Source organism: Pecten maximus, chromosome 13 (genome assembly GCF_902652985.1).
Source record: "Pecten maximus chromosome 13, xPecMax1.1, whole genome shotgun sequence".
Taxonomy (NCBI): Eukaryota; Metazoa; Mollusca; class Bivalvia; order Pectinida; family Pectinidae; genus Pecten; species Pecten maximus.
This window is the reverse complement of record NC_047027.1, coordinates 29,193,282-29,199,281: the sequence shown is the minus strand read 5'-3', so window position 1 is coordinate 29,199,281 and position 6,000 is coordinate 29,193,282.

Below are 6,000 nucleotides of genomic sequence, written 5' to 3'. Positions count from 1 at the left end.
TACAGCTGCACCGTTATTACATTTTATGATTACAATGTCTTACGGTTTTAAATTATACCGACGGACGCTATATGGATATGTTTCGTTCGTAGCAGATTGCTACACTCAATATATGTAAACACTTCACTGTCATCCTCATAACATTTATTTACGGTGTAAGATTCTGGAGTAATGCTCGTTTCATAATGGACCAATTTTAGAATTACACCTGTTAGGTTAGGGCAAGGTCGTGTAATCTGGCACTATTATATCTGTACCGGTGATGATAGAGTTTAGTCCTAGAGATTGGTACTGCCCGTCCAGATTTATTGCTACTTGTATGTAGTATGTTGTAACAGGTGACAGAGTTGCCTCATATTGTGGTGTAATGTCACAAGTGTAACTGTTGGCATCTGTGTCAGTACACCCTGTGTTACCAGTAGAGGAGCACGTTGATGTTGATGATGGGGCATCGCTTGCAGTGCCTCCTCCAGTCGGCTGGAATAAAATATGATACTTATATTTCCAAAAGTAATGTATTAAATTAAACGACACCGGTGTCACTTATAAAGCCAAGAACAGAACGAGGTTTTTAATTACTTAAGTGTGATAATTATCATTCAAGATTGCCGTATGTCGTTTGAAAGGAAAGAAATCAGGATAACTATATTTTAAATAACCTAACACTTACCACAAAGGACAAGCCAAGTGAGACTGCTGGATATGCACACGTCACAGCGATGGTCAAAGTTTGGGTATTACTGGTACCGGATGACAATATCAAAGACGATAGTGATTCGCTTACTTTTACTGCAGGAATGGCTGGAAAATGAAAGCATATTTTGGAAGCTATTTAAATCAGAAAAGGCTGGTAATATAAAAGAGTTGGAAAATCATCGGTTAAATATCAAACAGCAGACTAGACAACACCGTATTAGCCGAGTACTAGAACAGAATTACGTGTACATCCTAATGATAATAAAGCGGTTAGTGCAATGTGCATCATTTATACCTCATAGTCGATGTTTTAGCTTGTTTTTAATCAAGCTTATAATAAGTAAACAGGATTTTGTCCTTTTAAAATGTGACAAAATGAAACAAAAATTATAAAACAAAAATTCCGCTAGTTTTTTTCCAAGAAATTTTCATAATTGTCAAATCCATGCAGCTGTCTGTTGTTTTTCTATTAATCATTCTAGAAGTCCAATCACAATTCAGGAACTAAAAGAAATAACTACGACAAACTTAGATGACAATTGAAGAAAACATCCTGCCAGAAAAAATATTTTCCTCATCAATCTTATATAATGAAACGTGTCCAACTAAGTTATAACAAGACACCAGTTCTCTTCAAGAAATACAATAATAAGAACTGTGAGGATGGACAGAAGACGGATCACAGACAAGAGACAATTTAATTGGGTCACATGAAAGATAAAACTATTAATGGCGCAATTAAATGCATTAAGCTTATCAATTGCATTATTTTTTCACATTTGTTTCTCTGTCTTTTTTTTTTTTTTTTTTAACTCTTTTTATTGTTTTTTTTTTTTTTTTTTTTGCTTTGAAAAATATCAGTTGAACAAATGATTAAAAAGGTTAACAAAACTGACTATTCAAAATTAATATTTAATCATTGAATATCTTTCTATACGTTGATAGTCACACAATATAAACAGACATAATTCACAATGACATCAATGCTTACTTAAAACCGTAATATTAATACTTCCAGTGTCACTCCCATGTGAACTTGTCCAAACACCTTGATCTGTGGTCCGTGATACAGATGTTATACTGTATGTAGTTATTCCAGTTGTTAAATCCTGTGTTAAACCTGTAGTACATCCTCCACTTACTCCACCAATCGGTGCTAAACAGATTCCAGCCTGAAATCCATCTGGTCGTGACAAGGTCACTACTGTATTTATTGTTCCGATGTTGAGATACATTTCTAATGGGTGTGAGCGCACTGCGTTCCCACTAAGCGAAACATCATACCCTAGTGTTTTATCTGAAAAATTAGACAAATTTCTCATTATATGCAAAGTACCAAAACCTCCGGGATGATACTAATGTTATTAATAACAGAAGTCCCTGACATCCCGCAAACACCTATGTTTGAATAAAAGGAACGACTTCCTAAAAATAACCTGTCTGTCAACATATGACGTATGAAGGAAACAGAACTTCTGAATGTGTGGCCTTGTTTGTACCTGCAATAGAACCCTATCTGTTCATGAACTATGTAAACCAGTGTTACATAACAATCATTATATAACCTAATAGTAATTACAAATATTTACAAGTGTATTGCGCTGTCTTTTGATGACCTTAACCAAATTTACACGCGTGCATTGTATCTAGATGATGCTAACCATACAGAATGTAATTATTAATATTTACACATGGTACATAATAATGAGGCTTGCGCTAGAATGCCTAAGACGAATATAATACAACTTTTCACCTATAAATCACCGGCGGCCTTTTGAAATGCATTAAAGCACCTATATTCAAGACAATAGCAATATAGGACTATAACATTAATGAAAATAATCAACTATATCAAAACAGAAATATTTTTTTAATTCAAGCAAACGCGCAATGATATGTTTCGTAATGACAATATTAGAGCACTGACACTCGCCTCGTCTATCAACACACCTATCATACAATCAGGTTAGAAACAACATCGGCCTAGTGACACAATTAAATTAGAGAAAACTGTGATTGTCGACAAACTGTTCAAGATATGTCTGTGGGAGTGGTCTCAAACGACAGACAAGTATTCTTTCATTAACTTGGTTTAAGATTCAGTGCTTATCATGCTGGAAAGTTATCTCTTGATAATAAATGTAATGTTATTTTACAACATTATCTGATTCAGTCGAATATCACTTTTATCATAAAGGGTTTGGCGCATTTGTACGTATATTGGTTGGTATGTATATTTCTCATGATTATCAACCGTCAAAATATTCTGTATTATTAAATTTATAAGATTTGTAGGTGCCCGTTAACAAAAATACTCTAAGACAAACCAACATCTTTTGTCAATTCTTACCTGGAAGCAACACAAAGATGACAACCAGAACAAGTATATTGGTGTCCTGTCCCATGTTGATAGTTTTCTTATATATTATTTCAGTCCGTCATATGCTGCAGTCAACGTCCGGGACAGTTATGGTAAACTAGCGAAATCGTTAATGGTTAAAGTTTAAAACTTTGTCACCTAGTCTGTTTGTTTGACGGTTGATATTAGCTACACACTATTTATATTACCATTGGAGAGATTTAGAATTTAGTTTATGACGTACTTAATCATTTGAGGTTTTCAAATATCATAAATCTCGAGGTAGTTTACAAATGTAGAATGTTCAAGTATTTTATTTCATTAAAATATAAGCCGATTCCAAATTGAAAATGCAAAGATCGAATTTATTTTTCGTTTGATGGTACATTGCATTAACAATTATTAAATGAAGTTTATTTATACGTTTTATAAATATATGTTTACTTACGATAGTATTAAAGTTATCGCATAAAGTGACAGACTATGATGCACATTCAAATGTTCATATATCGTGATTTCTGTGTCGCTCAAGTGCGAATGGAGTCTGTGGAATCGGTATAATATCCCAACGTCTGATTATGCAATGGTGGCAATTCTGCACAGGCTTACGTCTGGGACAGATATCTATCGGTAACATTAGGTTTGACCAAACGTGTTTCCGATGGTACTGATATAAATGTAAGCATGTAATGCCATGTTACAAATACAGTATAGAGTTACATGTGGTGTATTAGTATAAGAAAGAAAAAAAATATCGCTGCATATCTTACATTATATATATGATATATTATACCGAGAGGAAATCGTAAAACGGCCTTAGTTTCCTTCGCCTGGCGACTAACAAAACACCACGTGTCTCATAAATTACCTAATGTTGAATGCTTTATTGTTGCGGGTGAGACTAGATGTCTTCATTCTAGTAATGTTTGGAGAAGCCGATATGAATTGTATGTGAGAACGTTATATATAGTTATCAGTAATGCAGTGACTTATATGATGTTCCTTGTATGAAAATACATTCAATATACTCAGGTTTACTGTGCTATAACATAAATACATAACTCGTTTAAAAAGATATGAACAATGACCATTACATTGATATACATACTTTTGTTCCGGGTTAGGGTTTGTTTGTAGTAATGTTCAAGTAACGTGCCACCTCATCTTAACATGTATCTTTTATTCCTTGTCTAGAGGCATCAAGCACTTTTTTTTCTATCGGCTACTAAAATGAAGATCTTATAAATAATGACCAGATCTAGTTATAACGGTACTTAGTACAGGTCGATACATATATGTTTAATATATTTCCCTAGAGGAAACATTGAATATGATGGGTACGGGGTATGTATTTTTTTTTTTGAGAGAGAGAGAGATAATGTCATGACTTTTTTATTGATTTAATTTGTCTTTAAATAATTTTGTGTAACTGATATTTATAAGACGAACACATCCATATGCATGGCATTTCTGAAGTAATAGCTAATGAAGAAGGACGTGTGAAAACTTGCTCCCTTTGTTTTTACTTCTTTAAAATCAGCCTTTCACTTCAGGTATGCTAGGAAGTCGTTCATCAATATATAGGAAGTTTTTAAGAGGACAATGATACATTTGCAATAGACACATGTAAAATACAATTCTCCCACAAATAGATTTGTTAACTTCAAGTAAGTAGTGTGCCATAATTAGTCTACGTATGTTTATTTTGATATATTTACAGTCGACTATAATATTAAATACATAAACGATACATGATAAATATCATATAGAAAATGTCCATTACAATCAGGATAACTATAAGGGAAATGATGAGACGATAGTGTGTTTTAGACTACTGACAAGCTTGATAAAGCGATATGATTTCAAAACGAAAATGATGTTTTGTTACATTTAAATTTGCAAAAAAACAAATTATATTTAAAGAGACCCGGAAAAGAGGCTGCTATAAATCACGAACCGTACTCACGTTAACACAAACTATGAACGGTTTCCTCTTCACTGTTGCTATTAGATACACTGCCCTGTCTGTGGTATAACTTCAGGCACTGATTCGTGGGCTGTTATGTTCTTATTATAGTTTTTGACATGAGTAAGACAGAACCGTAAATGTAGATTAAAGTGCATTAAAACATTTAGTTCTGTCAATATATTTAGAGTAATGTGATAACAGGGTTAGTGACTTTTCTCAATATCAGTAAAATTATACAAAAAAACAATGATAAGTCGTCACAAACATTTCATTTCGAAAATCATTATAGAATTTACTTTAAACATAATACAGAATTGATAGACAGATTTATTTGTAAGGTAAATTTGGGTATCCATTTGCACATGTATCTATTCCTGAATTGAAATATCAAATTGATTGATTGCTTAATTGACTGATTGATTGATTGATTGATTGATTAATTGATTGATTGATTGATTGATTGACTCACTTACCATAAAACATGTTTTGTCGTCATGACATGGCGCCGAACGTTAATATACGCGAAAACGCGTATTACTTGAATTCGGAACAAAGCATACATATAAAATGGAATCAAATGGAAATCATATCAAGATATTCATAATGATAGCATACTATGAAATATCAGAATAACATTAATGGATTTTTACGTTCATCAGTGTTGTGCAAATTGAATAGTTGATGAATAGGAATTCATCTTAATTTGATAGAGTTTAATTCACTTTATACTCCCTGTTATTCATACTGTTCTAATCAACAGTACATAAGAATATGATTTAAGTGGACAAGTATTTTCTTTTTATTATTCAAGCATAGGAATGATACAACGAACAACTTCAGTGAACATGGTATATGATACTTAAGATACTTACGTAATATATCAACATGGACGCTTGTCGTTGATTCTCCGACAATATTCCTAGCACTACACCTGTACGTCCCGTGTTCTGATCTGTCCAGTTGTACCAGTGACAAC